Below are 20,761 nucleotides of genomic sequence, written 5' to 3' on the forward strand. Positions count from 1 at the left end.
CCGCATTTTCTAGTTACAGGCCCCTCCCTCATTACCCCACCTATTCTAGTTACAGGTCCCACCCTGCCTTTTCTAGTTACAGGCCCCTCCCTCTTTACCCCACCTATTTACCCCACTTATTCTTGTTACACCACCCCTCCCTCATTACCCCACCTATTCTAGTTACAGGCCCCTCCCTCATTACCCCACCTATTCTTGTTACACCGCCTCTCCCTCATTACCTCACCTATTCTAGTTACAGACCCCTCCCTCATTACCCCACTTATTCTAGTTACAGGCCCCTCCCTCTTTAACCCACCTATTCTTGTAACACCATCCCTCCCTTATCACCCATCTGTTCTAGTTACAGACCCCTCCCTCATTACCTCACCTATTCTAGTTACAGCCCCCCTCCCTCATTACCCCACCTATATTATTTACATCGCCGCTCCCTCATTACCTCCACCTATTCTTGTTACACCACCCCTCCCTTATCACCCCATCTATTCTAGTTACAGACCCCTCCCTCATTACCCCACCTATTCTAGTTACACCGCCGCTCCCTCATTTCCCCATCTATTCTAGTTACAGCCCCCCTCCCTCATTACCCCACATGTTCTTGTTACACTGCCGCTCCCTCATTACCCCACCTCTTCTTGTTACACCACCCCTCCCTTATTACCCCATCTATTCTAGTTACAGCCCCCCTCCCTCATTACCCCACCTATATTATTTACATTGCCGCTCCCTCATTACCCCCACCTATTCTAGTTACAGGCCCCTCCCTCATTACCCTACCTATTCTTGTTACACCACCCTTCCCGCATTACTCCACCTATTCTAGTTACAGGCCCCTCCTTCATTTCCGCCCCTCCCTCATACCCCACCTTTTCTAGTTACAGGCCCCTCCCTCATTACCCCACCTATTCTAGTTACAGACCCCTCTATTTCCGCCCCTCCCTCATTACCCCACCTTTTCTAGTTACAGCCCCCTCCCTCATTACCCCACCTATTCTAGTTACATTGCCCCTCCCCCATTACCCCATCTTTTCAAATTACATTGCCCCTCTCTCATTACCCCACCTATTCTAGTTACAGACCCCTCTTTCATTTCCGCCCCTCCCTCATTACCCCACCTATTCTAGTTACATTGCCCTTCCCCCATTACCCCATCTTTTCAAATTACATTGCCCCTCTCTCATTACCCCACCTATTCTAGTTACAGACCCCTCTTTCATTTCCGCCCCTCCCTCATTAGCATAACTATTCTTGTTCCACCACCCTTCCCTCATTACCCCAACTATTCTGGTTACAGGCCCCTCCCTCATTACCCTAACTTTTCTGGTTACAGGCCCCTCCTCATTACCCTAACTTTTCTGGTTACAGGCCCCTCCTCATTACCCTAACTTTTCTGGTTACAGGCCCCTCCTCATTACCCTAACTATTCTAGTTATAGGCCCCTCCCTCATTACCCCACCCATTCTAGTTATAGGCCCCTTCCTCATTACCCCAGCCCTTATCTTTGCACCGCCCCTTCCTCATTACGCCGGCCATTCTCTGTGCACCACCCCTACCTCATTACCCTGTCCCTTCTCTTTGCACCGCCCTTTTAGGATTCCAGTACCTTTATAGCAATTTCTTTGAGTTATTGTCATGTTTTTGCACTGATTGGTTCTGACACCTAAGTAACCTAAACAGTAATAATAGTGTATAATATCATATACCTGTCTCACACAGATTGTTACAATAACACATTTTAACTAATAGGCTTTTGAATATATATAGTCTTGTCATTTTAAATCATTAAGAATATTTCAGACTCTTCCTGATAGCAACTCCTGTTCTGATTTGATTTTACTTTAAAATTGTATTTTAATAGTAATAGAAAATTAAATGGAGTGACTAATATAGATAAAGAAAAAAAAATGTAACTGAGCAATGAAAAGCCACTAAACATTCCCCTGATTACAGGAGAAATATTGGGCACTAGTGCTATAGCTTCATGCGTGTCTCATGCCTGTCTCTCTAGTGCTTCCATCATAATTGCACTTGTAACTCTGGCAAGATTTATTTTTAATTAAAAATTGAATAACCGTGTTCCCCACAGAAAATGTTGCCAGCGAGGTGGCATTATGTAGTTGCTTGGTGGGAGCAGTGCAATACTTTTAAATATTATAACCCTTTCTTCTCTCTGCAAATGCTACTTGCTATTCAAAGCTCATAATAATGTTTTAATTTTTACATACATTGATTTAATGTTAATTTGTGCGACAAACGGCTAATTTTAGCTGAATGTTGGCTTATATTTTATCTGGGTGGTCAGTAAAATCAGCCAGGTAGTGCACATGTTAAATAGATCCTGGGCAGATCAATAAGAATGCAGATTTGGTTTATATTGGGACATAACAGGCGTGTTAGAAACAAATGGCTGAGGATCATACGCCAGAACCGATAGTAGCACTGCACTTCTTATGCAAGGTCCTCATTGTCTTCTTTAAGGCCTCTCATGCACGGTTATAGTGTCGACATACTGGTGATTTTTATTCCACTGATTGTGTTGGTGGGAGACGTGCAGGACATTCTTAAAGGGACATGAAACCCCAAATTTTTCTTTCATGATTCAGATAGAGAATACAATTTTAAACAACTTTCCAATTTACTTCTATTATTTAAATTGCTTTCTTCTCTTGTTATCCTTTGCTGAAAGGTTTATCTAGGCAAGCTCAAGAGCAGCAGAGAAACCTAGGTTCTAGCTGTTGATTGGTGCCTGCATATATATATTGTTTGTGATTGGCTCACCTATGTGTTAAGTTAGAAACCAGTAGTGAATTGCTACTCCTTCAACAAATGATTCCAAGAGAAAGAACCAGATTAGATAATAGAAGTAAATTAGAAACTTGTTTGAAATGGTATTCTGTGTCTGAATCATGAATGAAAATGTTTGGGTTTCATGTCCCTTTAAGTTGGTGCTCCTGTGTCAGCAACAAACCAACAAGATATTTATTCTTTGAATTTTTTTAACAAATTAAGGAAACAAACAATATGTATTGTGGTCTGTGTATGTAATATGCCCTTTTATAGCGCTGTGGTACTTTAATGAATTAATATCTTATGTATAATGTGTATATATAATTGTTATAATAAATCCAGTTTGTTTTAGTGCCTGCACTTTGTGTCTATCGCACATCGTGTTCTTGTGATTTGCTGCTCACTTCACAACCAGCAAGTGTGACCTTCAGGAGACAGGATCTTCATAATTATTCATTTATCAACGTCACTTTTTGGTTTTCTAAAGGACACAACCTTTGTACCCTATGGGACACACACAGATCCGCAACACTAATGCTGCCAATCACCTCTAGCTGCGGTTACCTTGGTCAGGGTTATTTAGCTGCTCTGTTTGCTCTGCAGTAATTGACAGGTATTTCCCCCTGAATGTGAGGACGTGTGAAGGAAGTTCATGATGTTTTCTATTAACTTGCAATTGTATTCCACGGTGATTGTGTATAAATATATCAGTAATTTATTGCAGAGCTTTGAATTAGACTGTCTGGCACTTTAGGACAAGTTCATGTCTATATATATATATATATATATATATATATATATATATATACTTTATTTTCAGTTAATTTCACATACAAATTCCCTCCTATCATGCAACAGCATCAGTTAGTAATGATTTGTAACATTATCTGTATAAGGCTTATTTGGTACTTCGGTATTCTTGTTAAATTGAACAGACTGGGTATTTTATCCATATTGCTCACTGCTTATCTAAAAGAAACCTTACGCAATTTGGTTTCCATTGCAAAGTTGATAAGAGATTACGATTTATCACGTTAGTTCTTTAGTTTCCCCCAGAGAGGAACCTCTGCTCTGTCCATAGAGTCCAAACGAAGCTGCCATGAATCATGTCTTTCCCTGGCTATCCACAGCAGGCATTTGTTATATATAAGTGAACTTCACAATGCTGTAGTAACAAGTCTACAACGCGACAATGAATATGAAGAATTTCTATCATCATCATTATAGTCTGAGTTCATTTTTTCAGTGTTTGCCTAATGAATATATCCATATAACACCTTTGGATTCATAAAGTGTTTTTACAATCCCAGAACCATTAAAAACATTTATAGAAATCTCAGTTTTGCTCCGTGTTCCTGACACATCCAATGTAAACGGACATTTCATTATATAGACAGTAACGAGCCCAATAACAGTTTTACATATAAAAGAAAGCCACAATGTCTTTGTATATACAAACCTAAAACCTTCAATGTCTGTAGATCATCAGAACATTGTTCCCGGGAGATAAAAGTACCAACTGGTGAGCAAAATGTGTAAAAATTATAGGTTGTCACAATCCATTGTGTTTCAGGTAGTTCCCTTTGTTATCCTGCATATTCTGTATCATTCCCAGTATTATCGGACCAGTATAGTACACAATGGTGATAGCTGTGTATGTAGCCTAAGCAGCTAATGTTTGCCCACTACACTGTGTGCTGGAGCTTATAAGTTAGAAGTGCTCCTGATATTACTCTAGTAGGTCTATAAAGCAGCTTGTGCACCTGCCATTGTCACTTGTGTGGGGGGGAGCAGGTGGAGGCCGGGATAGGAGCTCTTTGACGTGAGTAATGAACTTCAAAGCTTGTAGTGACAGCTCTGAAAATGAACCTGCAGATAGAGAGAAAAGATAATAAGTGAATACGTGTACGCCTACAGCAGTATGTGCAGCTCTGTATACCTTCTCATGTCATCATGGCTTGGCATAAAATTAGTAGCAACATAAAATATGGTATTATTTGTGATTGATTGTATATTTTTTCCCACACATACTTTAGTCATTTTTAGGAAAAACATCTTAAATTAAACAGAAGTTCTATTCCTTGATAGGGGATTTCATTTAAAAAAACAAAAACATTTTCAGTGATCTCCCTGGGACTTAGCCAGGCGTTGTGCCCATTCATTTTACTTACCACCTGGCTAACATTTAAGCCAATATTAAGATATAATTAGCTAACATTTGATGTTTTCAGTGTTTGCCCAAATTATCATGAAATCATTTTATGTTAAATTATGCAATTAATTTGTACTTTGGAAAGCTTAAGTAATATTTATAAATAACATTAAATGTTATAAAATAAAGTATTACACGGCCCCCACACAGCTGGCAAAATATTCTTCGGAGAACACTGATGTTTTGAACCTATTTTAATTTATTCTTAATTTTTATTATTTTTCCATTTGGATTCAAATCAGTAGTGATAGAGTTCTTGTCACGCTGCCGTATGATGTTAACCAGCAACACGAGAACTAAGGAATAGCACTTTCTACAATGACACCTAAGTTGTAGATGCTAAACAGCACATCCAACTAGTTTGTTTTATGAATGTCTAGTAAAGTGATTAAACTGGAACTTGCTTTAATCTTTTATCTAATTACACTTGTAATGAGTAACACATTGTATAGGGTTATATGACACAAGTAACATATTGTATAGGGTTATATGACATGAGTAACATATTGTATAGGGTTATATGACATGAGTAACATATTGTATAGGGTTATATGACATGAGTAACATATTGTATAGGGTTATATGACATGAGTAACATATTGTATAGGGTTATATGACATGAGTAACATATTGTATAGGATTATATGACATGAGTAACATATTGTATAGGGTTATATGACATGAGTAACATATTGTATAGGGTTATATGACATGAGTAGCACATTGTATAGGGTTATATGACATGAGTAACATATTGTATAGGGTTATATGACATGAGTAACATATTGTATAGGGTTATATGACATGAGTAACACATTGTATAGGGTTATATGACATGAGTAACACATTGTATAGGGTTATATGACATGAGTAACATATTGTATAGGGTTATATGACATGAGTAACATATTGTATAGGGTTATATGACATGAGTAACACATTGTATAGGGTTATATGACATGAGTAACACATTGTATAGGGTTATATGACATGAGTAACACGTTGTATAGGGTTATATGACATGAGTAACACATTGTATAGGGTTATATGACATGAGTAACACGTTGTATAGGGTTATATGACATAAGTAACACGTTGTATAGGGTTATATGACATGAGTAACACATTGTATAGGGTTATATGACATGAGTAGCACATTGTATAGGGTTATATGACATGAGTAACACATTGTATAGGGTTATATGACATGAGTAACATATTGTATAGGGTTATATGACATGAGTAACATATTGTATAGGGTTATATGACATGAGTAACACATTGTATAGGGTTATATGACATGAGTAACATATTGTATAGGGTTATGACATGAGTAGCACATTGTATAGGGTTATGTGACATGAGTAGCACATTGTATAGGGTTATGTGACATGAGTAACACATTGTATAGGGTTATGTGACATGAGTAACACATTGTATAGGGTTATGTGACATGAGTAACACATTGTATAGGGTTATGTGACATGAGTAACACATTGTATAGGGTTATGTGACATGAGTAACACATTGTATAGGGTTATATGACATGAGTAACATATTGTATAGGGTTATATGACATGAGTAGCAAATTGTATAGGGTTATGACATGAGTAACACATTGTATAGGGTTATATGACATGAGTAACACCTTGTATAGGGTTATATGACATGAGTAACACCTTGTATAGGGTTATATGACATGAGTAACACACTGTATAGGGTTATGACATGAGTAACACATTGTATAGGGTTATGTGACATGAGTAATATATTGTATAGGGTTATGTGACATGAGTAATATATTGTATAGGGTTATGTGACATGAGTAACACATTGTATAGGGTTATGTGACATGAGTAATATATTGTATAGGGTTATATGACATGAGTAACATATTGTATAGGGTTATATGACATAAGTAACACATTGTATAGGGTTATGACATGAGTAACACATTGTATAGGGTTATGTGACATGAGTAACACATTGTATAGGGTTATGTGACATGAGTAACACATTGTATAGGGTTATGTGACATGAGTAACACATTGTATAGGGTTATGTGACATGAGTAACACATTGTATAGGGTTATGTGACATGAGTAACACATTGTATAGGGTTATGTGACATGAGTAACACATTGTATAGGGTTATGTGACATGAGTAACACATTGTATAGGGTTATGTGACATGAGTAACACATTGTATAGGGTTATGTGACATGAGTAACACATTGTATAGGGTTATGTAAACAATAAAGGTTACCTTTTAGTGGGACAAATTGCAGCCGCAGGGTTTGTGCAAGTAAAAAATGATATCTTTATTGTAAGATCATAGACAGGGTGTCAAACAAACTCAGGGGTACATTGAAACAATGGCAAACGTCTGACGCGTTTCCTGCCCGGAGGCACTTCGTCAGGGACTGAACTTGTATAAACATTAAACAACTTAAAAAGGCTTGCCTGCCTACGTCACAATGAGAGCACCTGTGTACTTCAATTAAAGGGACAGAATAGTACTGTCAATGGAAACGGATTAATGCTCGGTCAAAATAAGAACCCCTTTAAAGGGCTTAGCACAAGTTAAAATTGGATTCTAAGTAATCAATGTGTATGAATCTTGTATCAATGTAAATTACTTATGGGAATGCAATATAAACGTATAATGACCGTGCTAGCATGTTGTTGATTATATCAGTACACAGTTAATAAGATGTTAAAATAAAATAAGATAACATTGCTCCGTAGGTAGACAAAAGGAAATGTCAATAAAAATAAGTTGAAAAGAAAAAATGTAGAATAAAATATCTAAACTAATTGTTATAGCAATGTACTGCAGACTCTCAGAGGAAATGGGAGTTGATTCTAATATCAAACTTTCAAAGAGTGAAATAAGTAAAATCTCATACGTAATTTCAATAGTATTGGTAAGATACATGTAAACTATATTGGTACCAGGGATATAGTTATATGCATGTAGCAGACAACTGAAAATGGGAGATACTTAAACAAAAACAACTTTTGATACATTTAACTGATGTTATTTGATCAATTCCTCCGTTAACTAAGATATTAAGTTACATTGAGCATTAGGACACAAAGGGCAAGGGGTGTAACTTCGTGAAGAAAATGTGATGTTAAAATTCAAATAAAGTGAAGTAGAAAACCCATAGTTCTAGTGATAAGATGCATCTACATTCTAATTCTAGTGATAAGATGCTTCTACTTTGAACATTGGATACAAAATAAGACATGCCTCATATTGAGGTTTTGTGAAATGTGATGCTAACTATAGTATAGTAGTGAAAATTTGTAATTATTAATTTATATTTGTTATTTTTGATTTTCACCACTTCGAAACATGAAATTGATTAAAAAATCAATTCATAAGTTTCAAATGATGTGTTATCCTTTATTTATGTGCCTTTTATAATACCTATATAGGTGGCATTATGACGTACGAAAGCACAACTTTCACTATTTTTTCACATAAATTTCTTTAAAGCGTTTGTCATTCTCTGTACCTTTATTTTGATTTTTGCCAACCCTTATCCAATACGTCATAATGCCACCTATATAGGTATTATAAAAGGCACATAAATAAAGGATAATAACACATCATTTGAAACTTATGAATTGATTTTTTAATCAATTTCATGTTTCGAAGTGGTGAAAATCAAAAATAACAAATATAAATTAATAATTACAAATTTTCACTACTATACTATAGTTAGCATCACATTTCACAAAACCTCAATATGAGGCATGTCTTATTTTGTATCCAATGTTCAAAGTAGAAGCATCTTATCACTAGAATTAGAATGTAGATGCATCTTATCACTAGAACTATGGGTTTTCTACTTCACTTTATTTGAATTTTAACATCACATTTTCTTCACGAAGTTACACCCCTTGCCCTTTGTGTCCTAATGCTCAATGTAACTTAATATCTTAGTTAACGGAGGAATTGATCAAATAACATCAGTTAAATGTATCAAAAGTTGTTTTTGTTTAAGTATCTCCCATTTTCAGTTGTCTGCTACATGCATATAACTATATCCCTGGTACCAATATAGTTTACGTGTATCTTACCAATACTATTGAAATTACGTATGAGATTTTACTTATTTCACTCTTTGAAAGTTTGATATTAGAATCAACTCCCATTTCCTCTGAGAGTCTGCAGTACATTGCTATAACAATTAGTTTAGATATTTTATTCTACATTTTTTCTTTTCAACTTATTTTTATTGACATTTCCTTTTGTCTACCTACGGAGCAATGTTATCTTATTTTATTTTAACATCTTATTAACTGTGTACTGATATAATCAACAACATGCTAGCACGGTCATTATACGTTTATATTGCATTCCCATAAGTAATTTACATTGATACAAGATTCATACACATTGATTACTTAGAATCCAATTTTAACTTGTGCTAAGCCCTTTAAAGGGGTTCTTATTTTGACCGAGCATTAATCCGTTTCCATTGACAGTACTATTCTGTCCCTTTAATTGAAGTACACAGGTGCTCTCATTGTGACGTAGGCAGGCAAGCCTTTTTAAGTTGTTTAATGTTTATACAAGTTCAGTCCCTGACGAAGTGCCTCCGGGCAGGAAACGCGTCGGACGTTTGCCATTGTTTCAATGTACCCCTGAGTTTGTTTGACACCCTGTCTATGATCTTACAATAAAGATATCATTTTTTACTTGCACAAACCCTGCGGCTGCAATTTGTCCCACTAAAAGGTAACCTTTATTGTTTATCTGAGCTTTTGCTTTTGGATGCCGGAGGAGTGGATCCTTACCTTTCATGGGACAGCCTGAGCGAAAGATCAGTCGGCGACAAGAGTGGTGAGATTAACCACACCCGAACGCTGTATGATTCTACCCTCAGTTTGTTACAACTGATTACTTCCACTGACTGCATGCTACATTGATTACGGTTTTGATCAGAGCACCTGTTACAAGCTACATGATATCCACTCATTGTATCAGCTAAGCTACATTATTTGCATTGAATCAGTGGTTTAGTTACAAAGTGCAGCATCTGCATCTGTGTGTGTATAGGGTTATGTGACATGAGTAAACACTTTGTATAGGGTTATGTGACATGAGTAACACATTGTATAGGGTTATGTGACATGAGTAATATATTGTATAGGGTTATGTGACATGAGTAATATATTGTATAGGGTTATATGACATGAGTAACACGTTGTATAGGGACACATCCTCCAATAATAATCTTGTTAGGAATCCTTTTTTTTTTTTTAATTGTATTTCTCTTGCAAGGTGTATCCAGTCCACGGATTCATCCTTTACTTGTGGGATATTCTCATTCCCTACAGGAAGTGGCAAAGAGAGCACACAGCAGAGCTGTCCATATAGCTCCACCCCCAGTCATTCTCTTTGCCGGCTCTAAGCACTAGGGTCTCTCTACGGGAGGGTAAAGTGAATGTGGTGTTAGAATTGTAGTTTTTATTATCTTCAATCAAAAGTTTGTTATTTTAAATGGTACCGGTTTGTACTATTTACTCTCTAGCAGAAAAGTGATGAAGATTTCTGCTGAGAGGAAAATGATTTTAGCATGATGTAACTAAAATCCACTGCTGTTCCCACACAGGACTGAGAAGTACCAGAAAACTTCAGTTGGGGGGAACAGTTTGCAGGGGAATCTGCAATGAGGTATGTTCAGTCATTTATTTCTAGACAAGACTGAGATAATGCTAGAAGAGACTGACAATATCCCCATGAGGGGAGGGTAAGCTATGTTCACAGACTTAGTAAGGAATTGAATGCTTACATAACAGGGCTAATTATGCTGGTTGACACTGATTCAGGGCAATCGATAGTTTATTTAAGAAAAATATCATTTGTAGACACTTTGAAAGTTCTTTTGGGGTTCTTTCTGGGGTTATTACCCACATGGCTGTTTTTTATTCACTTAAGAGTGATTTACTAGGCCTCACAGCTCTGGAGTGGAGTGGGAGGGGCCTATTTTCGCGCCTCAGATGCGCAGTTAGAATTGCAGAGAAGTTCATGCTGCTTCACATGGAGGATCCTGCTGCTGTTTGAGGGCCTTATAGAAGCTATATTCCCCAAAATCTGATCCCTAAGGGCAGGTAGGGCCACAGCAAGGCTGTGGCAAGGTGCTGTACTATTTTTAATCGGGTGTTGGCTATAGGCTGCTCCGGTTTGGGCATTAAGGGGTTAAGCGTTTTGAAACTTGTGGTGCAATCCTATTAAGGCTTTAGGTACATACTGTGAAAATTTCAGGAGAATTGCTGCATTTTTCACTGTTTTGTAAAATTGTGCGCTCCTTTTTATCTCTTAAAGGCACAGTAACGTTTTTTCAAATTGTGTTTTTTATTTGATTAAAGTGCTTTCCAAGCCTGCTTGTGTATATTACTAGTCTATTAAACATGTCTGACACTAAGGAAAATCCTTGTTCAATGTGTTTAGAAGCCATGGTGGAACCCCCTCTCAGAATGTGTCCCACTTGTACTGATATGTCTATACACTTTAAAGATCATATTGTTGCACTTAAGAATGTGGCCCAAGATGATTCTCAGACTGAAGGTAACGAGGGTAGCCCGTGTGCCTCTCCCCAAGTGTCACAACCAGTTACGCCCGCGCAAGCGACGCCTAGTACCTCTAGTGCGTCTAACCCTTTTACATTACAAGACTTAGCGGCAGTCATGGATAATTCTCTTACAGCCTTCTTATCTAAACTGCCCGTGTTACCCGCAAAGCGTGATAGCTCCGTTTTAAGAACAGATTATGAGCATTCTGACGCTTTGGTAGCCGTATCCGATATACCCTCACAACACTCTGAAGTGGGAGCGAGGGATTTGATGTCTGAGGGAGAAGTCTCTGATTCAGGAAGGGTTCCTCCTCAGACAGATTCAGATACATTGGCTTTTAAATTTAAACTAGAACACCTCCGCGTTTTGCTTAGGGAGGTATTAGCTACTCTGGATGACTGCGACCCTTTGGTGATCCCAGAGAAATTGTGTAAAATGGACAAGTACCTAGAGGTCCCTGTTTACACGGATACGTTTCCGGTCCCTAAGAGGATTGCGGATATCGTTACTAGGGAGTGGGATAGACCAGGTGTTCCCTTTGCTCCCCCTCCTGTTTTTAAGAAAATGTTCCCCATACCTGACCCTGTGAGGGACTCGTGGCAGACGGTCCCTAAGGTGGAGGGGGCTGTTTCTACACTTGCTAAACGCACAACCATACCAATTGAAGACAGTTGTGCTTTTAAAGACCCTATGGATAAGAAGTTAGAGGGTTTACTTAAGAAAATTTTTGTTCAACAAGGTTTTCTTCTCCAACCTATTGCCTGCATTATTCCTGTAACTACTGCAGCTGCTTTCTGGTTTGAGGCGCTGGAAGACTCGCTCCAGACGGAGACCTCATATGAGGAAATTATGGATAGAATTAAGGCTCTAAAGCTAGCTAATTCTTTTATCACTGACGCCGCTTTCCAAATAGCTAAGTTAGCGGCGAAAAATTCAGGTTTCGCCATTTTGGTGCGCAGGGCGCTATGGCTAAAGTCCTGGTCGCCGATGTGTCGTCTAAATCCAAGCTTTTGAACATTCCTTTCAAAGGAAAGACCCTCTTCGGGCCTGAATTGAAAGAGATTATTTCAGATATCACCGGGGGAAAAGGCCATTCTCTCCCTCAGGACAAGCCCTTTAAGACAAAGAACAAAGCTAATTTTCGTTCCTTTCGCAATTTCAGGAACGGCCCCGCTTCATGCTCTCCGGCTGCAAAGCAAGAGGGTAACGCTTCACAGCCCAAGGCAACCTGAAAACCTTACCAGGGCTGGAATAAGGGTAAACAGGCCAAAAAGCCTGCAGCTGCCACCAAGACAGCATGAAGGGGTAGCCCCCGATCTGGGACCGGATCTAGTAGGGGGCAGACTCTCTCTCTTCGCTCAGGCCTGAACAAGAGATGTACACGATCCTTGGGCATTAGAGATTGTAGCCCAGGGATACCTTCTATAATTCAAGGACTCTCCTCCAAGGGGAAGATTCCACATTTCTCGTCTGTCTACAGATCAGAAAAAGAAAGAGGCGTTTTTACGCTGTGTAGGAGATCTACATACAATGGGAGTGATCCACCCAGTTCTAATTGCAGAACAAGGACTGGTGTTTTACTCAAACCTGTTTGTGGTTCCCAAAAAAGAAGGAACTTTCAGACCAATCCTGGATCTCAAAATTCTAAACAAATTCCTCAGGGTCCCATCATTCAAGATGGAGACCATTCGGACAATCTTACCAATGATCCAGGAGGGTCAATATGACTACCGTGGATCTAAAGGATGCGTATTTGCACATTCCTATCCACAAAGATCATCACCAGTTTCTCAGGTTCGCCTTTCTGGACAAGCATTATCAGTTTGTGGCTCTTCCTTTCGGGTTGGCCACTGCTCCCAGAATTTTCACAAAGGTGCTAGGGTCCCTCCTGGCGGTTCTAAGACCGCGGGGCATAGCAGTGGCGCCTTACCTAGACGACATCTTAATTCAGGCGTCGACTTTCCAAAGAACCAAGTCTCTCACGGAGATCGTAGTGGCCTTTCTGAGGTCTCACAGGTGGAAGGTGAACGTCAAAAAGAGTTCTCTCTCCCCCCTCACAAGAGTTCCATTCCTAGGAACCCTGATAGACTCGGTAGAAAGGAAAATATTTCTGACGGAGGTCAGAAAGTTAAAGCTGTTAACTACTTGCCGAGCTCTTCATTCCATTCCTCGGCCATCTGTAGCTCAGTGCATGGAGACAATCGGACTAATGGTAGCGGCAATGGACATAGTCCCTTTTGCTCGGATGCACCTCAGACCACTGCAACTATGCATGCTCAAACAGTGGAATGGGGATTATGCAGATTTGTCTCCTCAAATTCAGTTGGACCAGAAAACCAGAGATTCTCTTCTCTGGTGGTTTGTTTAAGGATCACCTGTCTCAGGGAATATGTTTCCGCAGACCAGAGTGGATCATTGTAACGACCGACGCCAGTCTGTTAGGCTGGGGTGCAGTCTGGGACTCCCTGAAAGCTCAGGGCTTATGGTCTCGGGAAGAAACTCTTCTCCCGATAAACATTCTGGAACTGAGGGCGATATTCAACGCTCTTCAGGCATGGCCTCAACTAGCTGTGGCCAAATTCATCAGATTTCAGTCGGACAACTTCACGACTGTAGCTTACGTCAATCATCAGGGGGGAACAAAGAGTTCCCTAGCGATGACGGAAGTAACCAAAATAATCAGGTGGGCGGAGGATCACTCCTGCCATCTCTCAGCAATTCACATCCCAGGAGTAGACAACTGGGAGGCGGATTTTCTAAGTCGTCAGACTTTTCACCCGGGGGAGTGGGAACTCCACCCGGAGGTATTTGCCCAGCTGACTCAGCTATGGGGCACTCCAGAGTTGGATCTGATGGCGTCCCGTCAGAACACCAAGCTTCCTCTCTACGGGTCCAGGTCCCGGGATCCCAAGGCGGTATTGATAGATGCTCTAGCAGCGCCTTGGTCCTTCAATCTGGCTTATGTTTTTCCACTGTTTCCTCTCCTCCCGCGTCTGGTTGCCAGAATCAAGCAGGAGAAGGCTTTGGTGATTCTGATAGCGCCTGCGTGGCCACACAGGACTTGGTATGCAGACCTAGTGGACATGTCATCTGCCCCACCATGGACATTGCCAATGAGGCAGGATCTTCTGATACAGGGTCCGTTCAAGCATCCAAATTGAGTTTCTCTATGTCTGACTGCTTGGAGATTGAACGCTTAATTCTATCAAAGCGTGGGTTCTCTGAGTCCGTTATAGATACTCTGATTCAGGCTAGAAAGCCTGTCACCAGGAAAATCTACCATAAGATATGGCGGAAATATCTTTGTTGGTGTGAATCCAAGGGTTACTCATGGAGTAAGATTAGGATTCCCAGGATATTGTCCTTTCTCCAAGAAGGATTGGAGAAAGGATTGTCAGCTAGTTCCTTAAAAGGACAAATATCTGCTTTGTCTATCCTGTTACACAAGCGTCTGGCAGAGGTACCAGACATTCAAGCGTTTGCTCAGGCTTTAGTCAGAATCAAGCCTGTCTATAAACCTGTGGCTCCGCCATGGAGTTTGAATCTAGTTCTTTCGGTTCTCCAAGGGGTTCCGTTTGAACCTTTATATTCCATAGACATTAAATTGTTATCTTGGAAAGTTTTGTTTTTGATAGCTATCTCTTCTGCTCGAAGAGTTTCAGAATTTTCTGCCTTACAGTGTGATTCACCTTACCTGGTGTTCCACGCAGATAAGGTAGTTTTGCGTACCAAGCCTGGTTTTCTTCCTAAAGTTGTTTCTAACAAGAATATTAACCAGGAAATAGTTGTTCCTTCTCTGTGTCCTAATCCATCTTCGAAGAAGGAACGTCTATTACACAATCTTGATGTAGTTCGTGCTTTAAAGTTCTATTTACAAGCAACTAAGGATTTCAGACAAACATCTTCCTTGTTTGTTACCTATTCTGGTAAGAGGAGAGGTCAGAAAGCGACTGCTACCTCTTTCCTTTTGGCTGAAAAGCATCATCCGTTTGGCCTATGAGACTGCTGGCCAGCAGCCTCCTGAAAGAATTACTGCTCATTCTACCAGAGCAGTGGCTTCCACATGGGCTTTCAAAAATGAGGCTTCTGTTGAACAGATTTGTAAGGCAGCGACTTGGTCTTCACTGCATACTTTTGCCAAATTTTACAAATTCGATACTTTTGCTTCTTCGGAGGCTATTTTTGGGAGAAAGGTTTTGCAAGCAGTGGTGCCTTCCGTTTAAGGTACCTGTCTTGTTCCCTCCCTTCATCCGTGTCCTAAAGCTTTGGTATTGGTATCCCACAAGTAAAGGATGAATCCGTGGACTGGATACACCTTGCAAGAGAAAACAGAATTTATGCTTACCTGATAAATTACTTTCTCTTGCGGTGTATCCAGTCCACGGCCCGCCCTGGCATTTAAGTCAGGTAAAAATTTTTTGTTTAAAACTACAGTCACCACTGCACCCTATTGTTTCTCCTTTTTCCTCCTAACCTTTGGTCGAATGACTGGGGGGTGGAGCTAGAGGGGGAGCTATATGGACAGCTCTGCTGTGTGCTCTCTTTGCCACTTCCTGTAGGGAATGAGAATATCCCACAAGTAAAGGATGAATCCGTGGACTGGATACACCGCAAGAGAAAGTAATTTATCAGGTAAGCATAAATTCTGCACCAAATAGGTAAAATAAGTTTATTTTGCTATAACTGACACTTCTCATTGAACATTCCCTATTTATTCTACATAAAATTAATTTACAAAAAAAAGTACAAATTGTAAAATGCAAACTTTTTCACTAATGTTTTTAAAAAAAATTTTTTTTTATCAAGAATTCATATTCTGCCTGTAAGTCACCAAAGTATTAAACATGATATAAAACTACCTTTAGTTACATGTATAAGCTGTATAATGACATGTAAATAGTACCTAAATGACATGAGTATATTCCGAAATCCACAGCTTTTCTGGCCCAAGTAGTTTTCTACCTGTATTCATCTATTTTCTTCTTAAATGGAAAGAGTCCACAGCTGCATTCATTACTTTTGGGAATGAAGAACCTGGCCACCAGGAGGAGGCAAAGACACCCCAGCCAAAGGCTTAAATACTCCTCACACTCCCCTAATCCCCTAGTCATTCTTTGCCTTTCGTCCCAGATTATCCCTTCACGCTGGACGGCTTGTTCCCCCTGGAAGTTGCAGCACGTTTTCGCTTCCACATATTCTTGGCGATTATTCGTCTGCTGAGTCCAGACGTTTATGCGCGATTGTGCTTGTGCCCTATTGTCCCGGGTCTACCGCTTTGAGGAAGGCCTGTACAGTTCCCTGCGGGTGTAACTGTCCCTGAGTGTTGTGCCTTTCGTTACAGAGTGGGGCGCCTTCGCGTCTTACTCAGACATGTTTTTCAGTTATTAAATGATCCTATCCGTCTCGGATATGGGAATTTTCTGTCTGCTTCGAATGGTGCACCTCATTAGACATGTGGGGGTGACGTAATCTCCTGACTGTTCTTTTTTGAGATACTTCCCAGTTTTTTGGAAGAATAGGGCTCCGTTTGCCTGGTCCTGCGGTAGGCCTGTTTTCTTATTGGGCGTTAACCTACGGGTTGCCTTATATTTTCTTTTTATCCGATTAGGATGTCTTTTAATTTATTATTTCCTTCGGGAATCTTAATCTGGGATCGGATACTCTGTTACTTCTGCGTAAGTGTTTTTGGGGACATGTTAGTCCTATGTTTGTCTGTTTTCCCTTCTTCCCCTCTGAGGGAGGATTTATGCATCTTGACGGTTAGGACCCGGGTGCAGGCTGGTCCTGTTGGGTTCGATTCTGTCTTGTGGCTGTTCAGACACGTGGCGCCGTTTGGATTGGCTGGTCCGGTCGAGGTGTAGAGTGCTCATGTTATCATTTGTTTTACATTCAACTAAGCATTCTAGAGGACCTGTGGGTCTACAAGGCGGGAAGGATTGTCTCAGTCCTTATAGCCTTCAATTTAGATGACTGGGTCAGTGGAGTTTCTGCTGCGTCATTCTCTCTGGTGTCTGGTATTGTCGGACCCTAGAGTTCCTCCCTCACGTGGTGGAGAGTTGGAGGGCTTAGCGTCTTCTTACCGCCGAGTGAGTGGTTTGGCCTTTTTTCTTTTGAGGCTTGGGGATTGTCCTTTGGTCCTCAGCAGCTAGTAGTTTGAAGGGTAGTTTGGCTGCCTTGCAGTGGTCAGGTTGCAGATTGTAACCAGCTGCAGCTATTGCACATCGACTGTGTACTGTCTAGCTGTTTTTCTGAGACTTTTTGGTCTTCCTTTGTGATCTCCATGTTAGGTCTCATTTTAGGGGTCTGGGAGATGTTTGTTCCCTGTTAGGGACACTGGGCATGGTCTCCTTGAGTTTGTTTGGGGTTCCTCCCGGAATTGAAGTTGGTTTGCGCCCCTTTCTCCCTGTGATCATCCGCTTGTACGGTGGTGATGTGGAGACCAGCCTTTGCTCGAGTGGTTTTTACCTCGAGGTATCCCCTTGCCTTATTGTCCCGACGCAGTTGGTGAGTCTAGAAGCTCTAGCGTCGTCGTACGACTTTTTCCACCTTGGCTCCTTTGGAGAGTGGGACTTCGGCAAGGGATGATCTCTTCCTTAGGTCGGGACTTGCGAGTTTTTCTCGTTATCCGGGTTGATCTGGATATTGCATTAGTATCCCCTGTAGTCTGGGTTGTTATTCAGACGGGGTGTTAAGTTTGCGGCTATTGTTTGTCTAAACAATTGGGGGTTCGGTCCTGTTCTCCCTGGGGCTTTCTGGTTGCTGAGTTTCATTCAGCATTTTCCCTTGTGGATCCCGTTGTGGGTTGTTACCGGACCTCTAGGCTCCAGGGTTGGTTCGGGGTTCCTGGAAACTTGGGCTATGTCCTTTTACTCGGATTGCTTGACCTGGTCTTGGTTGGCCAGGTTTTCTGAGTGTCGTGGCTCGTTGGGCTTGTGTTGCACCTTAGGTGGTTTCCCTTGGTCAGCTTGCTATAGTATCCATTGAACTCACTGTTCTGCAGGTGTATGGACTTGCAGCGTCACTGCTGCTACTATTGCACGTTGGTTGCGTGTTAGCAGGCTAGTTTTTAGGTGAATTCCTTTCAACAGGGCTTCTGAGTTGGGGATTGATATCTCCTTTAACCTGTGACTTTGTGGCTTGTGGAAGGTGCTGTCTTTTAGCCTTTTCCCCTTCTTGGGTGAGAGCTTAGTCTCCTTTTTATGGAAATGTGGTCTTTTTCTTAAGGCTTCTCCTGGTTCAGGAGATGGTACCTGGGAGTTTCCCTAGCTGAGAGGGATATTCTCTCTGGGTTGTTACGTGCCATTTGGAGTCTTGCTGGCTCTGTGTCAAGACTAAGTTGGGCCTTTTTGCTAGATCCTTTGGGTCTACGGTCCTGTTGTCTGTTCTAAGGAGTCGGGTTGCACCCGTGCTCTGTTGGATTGGCTGTGGCCATTCTCCGCTCATTTTTGAGTTGGTTTTGGGGTTCTTTTGTTCCCCTGTTTCAGACCTGCGTTGCTGGGGCTGGGTTCTGAGTCTCGTCATCTCCAGGATCTAGGTGGGCATAGTAGCTAGCTCCCTAAGCTTACAAGCAGAGGGTCTAGGATTGCTCCACCTCAGGTTCTGGGTGTCACTTCTCTATCTTGGGTGACCTTGTGCAGGTTATGATTCTCCCTTTTTTTGGAAGACCTCTCAGCAAGTATTCTCTGTGTCATCCTAAGGATGGCGGCGTGTTCTTGACTCAGGGTTTTTCGTCTGGGTCTGTTACACGTTTTTTTTTTGTAGCGGAATACTTCAGTGTTCCAAGTTTGGACTATGTGAGGACTCTGTCTTCTGTTGTCCTTTGGTGCTTTTGCACAACGTTTGAGAGAAAGTTTTCTCTCTTTCTATGCCTGGTCCTATACCTCCGGTTTTTCCTGGTCTAGGCGTAGTCTCCCCTTGCCTGTCGGGACCCATTTGGGCCCTTGTGAGCTGGGCTCACTTTTGGGGGTTTTCCTTTATGGATTGTGACCTTTTAGTTTTTTCCCTTCAGTTCTCCTGATCCTATCCCTTTGGGAGTTTCGGCTGGTGTTCCCTTCTTTAGTGAGGGGTGAGTGGTGAGGGACCTATTGTGGGGCGACGGTGTCTCCTGGAGGCCTGTTGAGTCCGATTTTGCAGTCTCTAGCTAGGCTCTGGACTACCTGCGGGTCCAGTGTCCTCAGGGTTTTTTCCTTTTAAAGTTCTCTCGGCTTCGGACAAAGCTGTTTTTTTTTGTGGGCAGTGGTTTCAGGCTTCGGGCCCTCAGAATGGGCCGCCTAATGTACCCTCCCGTCTTGGCATTCAGTGTCCTCTATACAGCTTGGGTAATGTTTTCCCAAAAGTAATGAATACAGCTGTGGACTCTTTCCATTTAAGAAGAAAAAACATAAATTATGCTTATCTGATCATTTTCTTTTCTTCTGACGGAAAGAGTCCACAGCTCCCCACCCGTAATTATTTATGTGGGGCGTCCTTATTTTATTCTTCTGGCACCTTTTCACCCTGATATTTCTTCTACTGTTCCCAAAAGTAATGAATGCAGCTGTGGACTCTTTCCATCAGAAGAAAAGAAAATTATCAGGTAAGCATAATTTGTTTTTAGCACCGTTTTATAAAATAGCCAGTTAGCTTTAGGTTATTGAACAAGTCCTTAGATAAAGGGGGCTGGAGGACATCTCAGCACCAATGTTATAATAGTAGTTCTTTAGCGCAGGGTCTCTGCTGTGTGTTCATCGCTCATTTAGTTATCATAATAAACAGGCTGTGGAAAGTAACATTTTACAGGCAGGCGGCCCTTTGCTTGTTATGTTGCTGAATCCCTGAGCTTACCTGATATTTACCTACTGGTGCTCAGCATCAGGACCTGCTCCTTATCGTGTGAGGCTTACCTGATATTTACCTACTGGTGCTCAGCATCAGGACCTGCTCCTTATCGTGCAAGGCTTACCTGATATTTACCTACTGGTGCTCAGCATCAGGACCTGCTGCTTATATTGCGAGGCTTACCTGATATTTACCTACTGGTGCTCAGCATTAGGACCTGCTCCTTATGCGAGGCTTACCTGATATATACCTACTGGTGCTCAGCATTAGGACCTGCTGCTTATATTGCGAGGCTTACAAGATATTTACCTACTGGTGCTCAGCATCAGGACCTGCTGCTTATAGTGCGAGGCT

The 20,761-nt window shown here is 41.0% G+C and overlaps 1 protein-coding gene across 7 annotated transcripts in view; it reads left to right on the plus strand.

The window, feature by feature from the left end:
- Positions 1–20,761, plus strand: part of LOC128640941 (microtubule-associated serine/threonine-protein kinase 2) — a 538,333-nt gene that overhangs the window by 421,075 nt on the left and 96,497 nt on the right. The gene's annotated exons all lie outside the window — the stretch shown is intronic.

The sequence above is a fragment of the Bombina bombina genome, chromosome 10, assembly GCF_027579735.1.
Source record: "Bombina bombina isolate aBomBom1 chromosome 10, aBomBom1.pri, whole genome shotgun sequence".
NCBI classification, from domain to species: domain Eukaryota; kingdom Metazoa; phylum Chordata; class Amphibia; order Anura; family Bombinatoridae; genus Bombina; species Bombina bombina.